This window comes from Dromiciops gliroides, chromosome 2 (genome assembly GCF_019393635.1).
Source record: "Dromiciops gliroides isolate mDroGli1 chromosome 2, mDroGli1.pri, whole genome shotgun sequence".
NCBI classification, from domain to species: Eukaryota; Metazoa; Chordata; class Mammalia; order Microbiotheria; family Microbiotheriidae; genus Dromiciops; species Dromiciops gliroides.
The window spans coordinates 441460669-441470520 of record NC_057862.1 but is presented as its reverse complement, the minus strand read 5'-3'; the positions used below and the strand labels follow the sequence as shown (position 1 = coordinate 441470520).

The window sequence follows — 9852 nt, the reverse complement described above, 5'->3', positions numbered from 1 at the left end:
ACCTCAATTGCCTCACAAACAAACAAACAAACAAACCACACAAAAAAAACCCAAGATTATTTTTTGCACCATGCTAGACAAATCCAAAAAAGGACTAAAAGGAACTTAGGTAATTTAGTGTTTGTCCTTCATGACTTGATATCAGCTTCAGGCCATCCCTTTTAGACTCAAAAACAGTTACATTATGTTAGAGACATGGTAATAGAATAAAATTATAGGCAAGACTTTCCCAATAGATGTCTGTTCAAAGAATGTGTACATGCAATTCTCAAGGGAAGACATTCAAGATATCTATAGCCATATGAAAAAAATGTCCCATGCCACTAATAATTGGAGAAATGTGAATTAAAGCAATGCTGAAGTTCTACCTCATACTTATCAGATTGGCAAAGCTGACAAAAAGGGAAAATGACAAATGACAAATGTTGCGTCTGGAAAACAGACACATTGATGCACTGTTGGTGGAACTATAAATGGGTATGGACATTCTGGAAAGCAATCTGGAACCATTTCCAAAAAGTTGCTAAACTATGTATACCCTTGGACCCCCAAAATATAATGACTAGGTCTATATGCCAAGGAGATCAAAGAAAAAGGAAAAGGCCCTAGATGTACCAAAAATATTTATAGCAGCTCTTTTTGGGGAAGTAAAGATGTAGAAACTAAGGCGTCACCCATCCATTGGGGAATGGCTAACAAATTATGGGATAAATGTAATAGGATACTATTATGCTAAAAGAAATTAAGAAAAAAAAAGAGAAACCTTGGAAGACTTGTATGGACTCAAAGGGCAGTAATTAGAACCAGGAAAAAAAATTATAATATCAATGTTGTAAAAGATAAACAATTTTGATAGACTTAGGAATGGAAATCAATCCAAATGTCATTCATGATTCCAGAATACAAATAAGGAAGAAAGTGACCCATCTCCTTTTTTTCCTTTTTCTTTTTCTTTTTTTTTTTTTTTTGCAGGGCAATGGGGGTTAAGTGATTTGCCCAGGGTCACACAGCTTGTAAGTGTCAAGTGTCTAAGGCCGGATCTGAACTCAGGTACTCTTGAATCCAGGGCCAGTGCTCTATCCACTGCTAGGTGGCTAGCTGCCCGACCCTTCCCTTTATGAACAGCTGATGGATACACAGAATGAGACACATTTTTAGATTTGTCCAACATGGGAATTATTCAGCTTTACTCTTTTGGAGGGGAAGGGTTGTTTTTTGTTTGTTTGTTTGTTTTTCCCCCAGTGGGGAGAGAAGTGGAAAGGAGAAAAAATAAGTGCTTGAGAATTTTTTTAAATAGGCAAAATTATCAGAATTTTAGAACATGGGGGATCCTCAAATATCATTTGATCCAACCTCCTTATTTTACAGTTGAGGAAACTGAGATCAAGAGATCTGGAATAACTTTGCCTGAGGTCATAGAGCTAATTTGCAGTAGAGCCAGAACTGACTCTTGTTCAGGTGCTTAAGGTCCATTTGAATGGTATAATTCCATTATTTGTTATCTGGCCACTTAACATCACCAGCACATATGAGGTAGAGGACGAGTATCTCCTAAGACAGTAAGCTAAAATGACTGAACAGGATTGTGAGAGAAATGGGATAAAAATAGTATAAAAAGACTTAGTTCCTCCTGAAGCATTTAGCTGAAATAGCTAATAAAGTTTATGAGGAAATATATTAATGCTATTAGGTTTTTTTTCCATTTCCTGGACCTAATCAGGCCGGATGTGACTCACTGGTCAGTTTTTGTTGTGTTAACCAATACTAACCAGCTTGATTCCATTACTATGCTCAACCATGTATTAAACTTTCTTAAGTATACAAATTATGTCTGATAGAATATTCCAGACAGGATAGTATTTACACAGCACAGGGAAATAAAAATGTTCAAAACATCACACTTGGCATCTTTCATTGTTAAGTGGATTAACATCTTGGAAGCCTATCGATGCCAAAATATATTCATTCATCTATTCATCCATCCATGCACTCAATAAGAACCAATTATGCATTTACTGTGTCTGTAGTACTATTGAGCCCTAAGGGCCACACAAAGGAAGTATAAGACATTGAAACAGCATGGGGAAGTGGTAAGAGCTCTGGATTCAGAGATAGAGGACCTAGGTTTGAATCCTAGATATGCCAAATGATGTTTGAGGAAGTCATTTGACTTCTCTTGTCCCCAGTTCCCTTATCCAGTAAAGGAGAGGACTGGACCATATGACCTCTCTAGTCTCTTTCAGCTAGCTCTAAACATATGGCCCTGTGAATGATCCCAGTCTATGAGAACTTGCAGTCTAGCTTGGGAGAAATGGCATACACCCAAAACACAGCTGGAGGACAATTCCTAAGTAGAAAATGAGTGCAAGAATACCACATAACATGACATATGAGCTAAGGGGGTTTGAACTAGAAAGAAAGTCAGCATGATCAAAAATGAGTCAGAGCAAGCTTCCTGGACCAAAGCTAATCTGACCAGAAGTCCAGAAGAAGTTTTGAAGGAAACAGAAGGTTCGTGTAAGTGGACAGAATAGGGAAGGGCATTTGCCAGAAAGAGAAGCAGCGTGAGCAAAAGTACAGAGTTGAGAACAAGCAAGAATATGAGGGGATAATGTCTTGCTTGAAGAGAGGAAGCATTGAAAGATGTAGTTGGATAAAGAAGGTGTGGGTAATAATGTCAGTTAGCATTTATACATCTTTAACAGCTTAAAGCTGCATTAATACTTGGGGACATCCTGTTTGGTGACTTACAAATGTTATCTCATTTGATCCTACAACAAGCCTGATAGGTTGGTGCTATTATAATCCTCATGGGGGTTGGGAATGAGGGGTTAAGTGACTTGCTCAGGGTCATACAACGAGTGTCAAGTATCTGAGCTGTGCTTTAAACTCAGGTCCTCAACTCCAGGGCTAGTGATCTATCCACTGCACCACCTAGGTGCCTCCTATAATCCTCACTTTACAGATGAGGAAACTGAGGCACAGAGAAGCTAAGTGACTTCCTCAAGGTGCACACAGCTAGTAAGTGTCTGAGACTGCTGAGCTTAGGACTTCTTGTCTTTGAACATCTAGTTTGGTCTTTTTCTTTTAAGCCACATGAATCTTAGAGCATTTACTTCTCTAAGGAATAGGGCAGAAGCAAATTTTAATATTCTCTATGGATTAAAAAAAAAGTAATCATATGACCTGAAAATTTAAATTGTTGCACAAATCCTTTTTAGGTCTCTGTGTTCCTGTTTTTTTTTTAAGTAGCTGGTTCCATGCCCTTTTCCTTAAGGCAAGAGCTTCCAGTTTATGGGGGCATCAAAGCTTAGAAAGAATTTTAAAAGACCTGTGGGCTTGAAGGCATCTGGCCCCTGGCTCTTCTACAGGACAGAGAGATCTCTGCTAACTCTAAAGAGTGAAAAGTTGGGCTCAGAAATTTTCTAAAGTCTTCTTTTCATTTAATAGTTTTTATCCATCAAATTCAAACTCATAGAATTGCAGTGTTGAAAGGAGCTCTAGAAGTAATCCAATGCATTTACATTTTCTATAAAAATATAATCCCCATTTGAAACTGTTGAATCAGGAAATACATTTAGGTATGTTTCAAGAATATGATCAGAATGAACCAAGAGGGTTGATGGGTATCTGTAATTTCTGCTACCAAGGAGGCTGAGGTGGGTGGTTCACTTGAGTATCCACACTAATCTAATTTCTTTTCATAAGATTTTTATTTTTTTATTTTATTTTTTATTTTTCCATAAGATTTTCAGTTCCAGATTTTTCTCCCTCCTTTTCCTCCGTCCTCCGCAAGACAGAAAGCAAGCAATCTGATATAGGTTATATATGTACAATCACATTAAACATATTTCTGCATTAGTCATGTTGTAAAAATCAAAACAAAAAGGAAAAACCTTGTTCCTAAGAACAGTCAGTGTGGCATAACAAATAGTATATTGGACTTGAAATCAGGAAGACCTCAGACCCTTGCTAATATGTGACCCTGGACAAGTAACAGCCTCTCTAAATCTGTCTCCTTATATATAAAATAGGGGGTTGGATTTGATGACATCTAAGGTTCCTTAAACCTGTGATTCTGTGACCCAGCTTTGCTACTTGCTACCTGTGTGACCTTAAATGGATTCCTTAACCTCTATGGGCCTGTTTCCTCATTTATAAAATGAGGAGGTTGGACCAGATGACCTGGCTCCAAAGTTCCTCCCAGTTCTAAATTCCATGATCCTGTCAAGTTCTGGGTAGAGCATATCTCATCCAAGCTGATAGAAATCCATAGGAGCAAGAACAACTAATTAGAAATCAGTGCTACATATGAACTTTCAGTTTTGTTTAAAAAGTAATTCTCTAGAAGGGATCTCTAAGCCTTAATGACATTCTTTTGTTACCGAGTCCCTTCCATCGTATTATAGTAACTTCTGTGGTGTCTTATCTCCTCCACTAGATAGTGTCTCTTCCCGCCCCCCTTCCCCCCTCCTCAAGTATTTGGCACAAGATCCTGTACAAAGTATAATAAATATTTGATTCATACATATATGTAATTGAAAAGCCCTCGGTAGCCCTCCAATGCAAACTTCTTGTTTCACAGATGGGAGGACTGAGGCCCAGGAAGGCTAAGTGACCTTATCCAAGGTTACAATGTCAGTAAGCAGCAAAAGGAAGATTTAAACTTGGGCCTTTCTGACTCCAGAACTAGTACTTTTTTTACTGTGCCTTTTATATTACGGTTCTTAAAGAAGTGGATGGAAAACTGATCTCAAAGTCCAAAAGATCTGAGTTCAAGTCTGGCCTCTGACATACTGGCTGGTGTGACCCTGGGCAAGTCATTAACCTATGTAAGCTCTCAGTGTCCCCAGAAAACTTTCTTATACTATAAGTTGTAGTTCTGCATTGGTAGAGGGGGTTTCCTAAGTGGAAGATCCTTAGAGCCATAAAATTGGTCCTGGACCAAAGCAAAAACATCTGTGTCACACACCTTCTGTTGACTGCAGTGCTGACAGAATCATTGCCATTAATAGGGCCTGCCATTTACTTTGGGGGGGAGCAATGACGGTTAAGTGACTTACCCAGGGTCACACAGCTAGTGTCAAGTGTCTGAGGCTGGATTTGAGTTCAGGTCTTGAATCCCGAGCTGGTGCTTTATTCACTGCACCACCTAGCTGCCCCCCTGCCATTTACTTTTTTCTTTTTTTTTTTTTAATTAATTTTTTTAATGGGGCAATGGGGTTAAGTGACTTGCCCAGGGTCACACAGCTAGTAAGTGTTAAGTGTCTGAGGCTGGATTTGAACTCAGGAACTCCTGAATCCAGGGCCGGTGCTTTATCCACTGCGCCACCTAGCCGCCCCCTGCCATTTACTTTTAAAATGTGTTAAATGAAAACAATTTGCTGGAGGACCACATTTGAAATTTGTCATGTTCTCCATAGTCAGTGATAAGGTACAATGGAACATAGTAGCTTTTCTGAGAAGAAAAATACAGGAGCGGCAGAAAATTCACCTAGATTTCCAAATAAAATTATCTTGCCAAAATACATCAATTTAGCTTGTGGGTACTGGCACCATCACCAGTCAGGAATGCAGATAAGCCTCCTTGACAGCAGGGAGCCAACTCTACAAAATGACAAAGAAGAAAAATGGGATATTGCTACAAAAAAAAAAAAAGGATTGGGCTTTGGCAAGGTCTTTTTTATGACTGAAAAGAAGACTAAATGTCTTTGTTTTTATATGATGTTCAGATACAACAGGTTCTACCTCCTTCTGGGTCTTCTGGGAGCTAGTCAGAAATGTGGACATCATCAACTCAATTCACATCAACGAAGTATATATCATGAGTACTGAAGGTGTTGGGGATTCTTGGTGAGAAGCTGTAAGAAAGACCCATCCCCTTAAGTGTATCAGACTTAGTCACTGATGTTTTACTATCTAGCAGGGGGAAAAAGAGACTATTGAAATAGACTTCTGAGGGCAGCTAGGTGGCACAGTGGATAAAGCTCCAGCCCTGTAATCAGGAGGACCAGAGTTCAAATATGACCTCAGACACTTGACACTTACTAGCTGTGTTACCCTGGGCAAGTCATTTAACCCTCATTGCCCCACCAAAAAAAATGCACAAGTCTTATATTGAAATAGACTTCTGATTGGTCCTCAAGGATCTCCCCATGCCAATTCTTAAGTGCCCAGGTAAATGTTCTAAAGCATGGGTCTGTCTACGTCACTGTTGTTCCCTTAACTTTATTGATTACCTGTTACATCCAGGATCAAATAGAAATTATTCTGTTTGGCTTTTAAAGTGGTTTACAGCCTGGCCCTTTTCTTTCTTTCCAATCTTATTCTCTGTTGTTTCCCTCCATGGGTTCTACACATGACCCACCATCTCTGAAACCCCATGCCTTTGCCGTGGTTGTTCCCCGGGGGCTGCAGTACTCTCCCTCACCTCTGCTTCCTGGCTTCCCTGGCCTCTTTCCAACTCCAACGGCCTTTCCCTTTTCTCCATACTGCTAAGACTTTGCTTCTTAGATCACTTTACATTTATCTTGTATATATCTTACATGTCCAGTTTTTTATCTCTTTGTCTCCCCCATCAGAATGTGAGCTCCTTGAAAGCAAGGACTATGTTTTTGCCTTTGTGTACCAGTACACATACTACTACTTGATAAATGCTTATTGTCTGATAAGCCCCAAATAGCTAAATAATCCTAAAGGATAATGCACTATTCACTTCCCAAAGAGTAGTGCAGAGTGCTATAGGAGCTCAAAGGAAAGAAGTCAGTATGGCCCCGCTAGTCTGTGAAGCCTTTTGTATGAATTGTTATTGAGGTGATCAGAGAATCTGTGGAAACCTCTTTCTATCAAATTGTAGCTTAGATGGATATATAAGGGGCAGCTAAGTGGCACAGTGGATAGAGCACTGGTCCTGGATTCAGAAGGACCTGAGTTCAAATCCAACCTCAGACACTTGACATTTACTAGCTGTGTGACCCTGGGCAAATCACTTAACCCCAATTGCCTCACCTACATATATATATATAAAATGGGTCCTTGAAATACTAGTCTCAGCTAAAGTCCCATCTATTTCAAGAAATCTTTTTCAATGCTCCTTAACCTCCATGTCTTCACTGTGAGCTTGTTTAGCCTGTAATCCTATTTGTATATAGTTGTTTGTATACTGTTCCTTCTTCTTCTCCACCCCATGCCCTACCTTTTATTGTCACAGTAGGAACTGTCTTTTTTCCTTTCTTTGTATCCCCAGAGCTAAGAACAGTACATGCCACATAGTAAGGAATAGATAAATGCTAGCCAACTGACTGAGTTCAGTGATAACTGTCCATATCAACAGGCAACTCATAAGATTCCATTTCCACTGAATCTCTCCAGCAAAATCAGACTATATGACATCTTGCTAAACCAAAAGACACTTATTCAAAGTGAACGTGAGAGGTGGACAGGAAGCCAGAACAAAGATGGCTGTTGCACTGCGGGCTATGGCGGCCAGGACTGTCTAGTGCACTCTGGTGAGCAGTACCAGGCGCTAGATGGAGCAGGCCCAGAGATACTGCAGCCAGCCCATCACTGTTAATGAGCGCATCGAAAGGAAACTCCAAGAAGCACTACTCCGAGGTGGTAAGTCTCGTATTGATGCCCAGCACAAACGGGGAAAACTAACAGCCAGAGAGCGAATCGGAGTCTTGTTGGATCCTGGGGGTTTTGTTGAAAGTGACATGTTTGTAGAACACAGATGTGCTGATTTTGGAACGGCATCTGATAAAAAGAAGTTTCCTGGGGACAGTGTGGTAACTGGCCAGGGCCGGATCAATGGAAAATTGGTTTATATCTTCAGTCAGGATTTGACAGTGTTTGGAGGAAGCCTGTCAGGAGCTCATGTCCAGAAGATCTGTAAAATCATGGATCAAACTATGCTAGTTGGGGCTCCTGTGAATGATTGGACTGAATGATTCTGGAGGAGTTCAGCTCCAAGAAGGGGTAGAATCCTTGGCTGGCTATGCTGATATATTTTTGAGGAATGTCATGGCTTCCAGAGTTGTCCCACAAACCTCTTTGATCATGGGCCCATGTGTGGGAGGCACTGTCTATTCCCCTGCCTTAACAGACTTCACATTCATGGTGAAGGACACATCCTCTCTATTCAGCATGGACCCAGATATAGTAAAATCTGTCACCAATGAGGATGTCACCCAGGAAAAGCTTGGTAGTACCAAGACACATACAACGATGTCAGGGGTGGCACACAGAGCTTTGAAAATTACATACATGCCCTATTGAAGCTCCATGAGTTCTTTAACTACTTACCTTTAAGTAACCAGGATCCAGCTCCAATACGCAAATATCACGATCAGTGTGACCACCTTGTTCCTGAGCTGGACATGTTTGTCCCATTGGAATCTACCAAATATGACATGGTGGATATAATCCATGCAATTGTTGATGAGAGAGAATTTTTTGAGATTGTGCCCAGTTATGCCAACAATATCATTATTGGCTTTGTGAGGATGAATGGAAAGACTGTTGGGATTGTAGGCAACCAGCCCAAAGTGGCATCAGGGTGATTGGACATTAATTCTTCTGTGAAAGGTGCTCATTTTGCCCAATTTTTTGATGCTTTCAATATACCACTGATAACTTTTGTCAACGTGCTTGGCTTTTTGCCTGGTACAGCTCAGGAGTATGGGGGCATCATCCAACATGGGGCAAAACTACTTTATACATTTGCAGAAACAACTGTGCCCCAAATCATTATAATCACACGGAAGGCATATGGTAGTGCCTATGATGTGATGAGCTCCAAACACTTACGTGGTAATGTCATTTATGCTTGGCCGAAAGCTGGGATTGCAGTTATGGGGGCAAAGGGTACAGTTAAAATCATTTTCAGAGGAAAAGAGAATGTGGAAGCTGCTGAAGCAGAGTATGTGGAGAAGTTTGCAAATCCCTTCCCTGCCACAGTGAGAGGGTTTGTGGATATCATCCAGCCTTATACAACTTGAGCCCAGATCTGCCATGACCTAGATGTATTAGCAAGCAAAAAGCAGTCCTGCCCCTGGAAGAAGCATGCAAATATTCCACTCTAAACAGTCCTACAGAAAGGAGTTGTCAGCCCAGTGTTTCATGATGGGAGAAGGATGTATAACATTCATATTTCTGGCTCTGGAAATGACAGGACCCGGATTAGGGCTTGAATGCCATTTGTAACTTAGAGTTGCTAAGTTTATGAAATCTAAAAGAATACTTTGTGTGCCTTAATATGGCACTCCACACTCTGCCATTGACCTCTTCAGAAAACTATATACCATCTTTTCAAGGCAGGCCATGAAGGAGCCATGAGGATGTTTGCAGACCAGGAGTCAGTGGTGCCACAAACCAGTCACAGATGTATGTGCTTCCCTGGAAATGCGCTTAAGATGTTTAATCCTGTGCTTTCTGTCTGGGGGAGGGGAGGAAGGGAAGGAGAAAAATTTGGAATTCAAAATCTTATAAAAACAAATGTTGAAAACTATCTTTACATGTAACTGGAAAATAATAAAATACTTTTATGATCAAAGTTAATGTGATGTAGAGAATGAGGAATTAAATTAAGCCTCAAGAACTCAAAGCACCCATTTCCCAAGGTTGCCCATCTTTCAAGGTTGACTATCTCCCACAACTCCAGGGTTTGGAAGGTGAAAGTCCATTCATGCTACAATACTCTACATTTTTGACACAAGAAGAGAGAGACACAGTTTCACTCACATCCACTTCTTAAAGAAGTGATCACCCACAAGTGATTCCACTTCTTCTTCTTTGTTCTCTGCAACTGTGCTTACTTCTCAACATAGCACTATAGTCTGGTGAATGGCTAAG

General features: G+C 40.4%; 1 pseudogene; it reads left to right on the top strand.

Moving 5' to 3' along the window:
* Positions 1 to 7457: 7457 nt before the first annotated feature.
* Positions 7458 to 9083, top strand: LOC122741223 (annotated as a pseudogene).
* Positions 9084 to 9852: the final 769 nt, after the last annotated feature.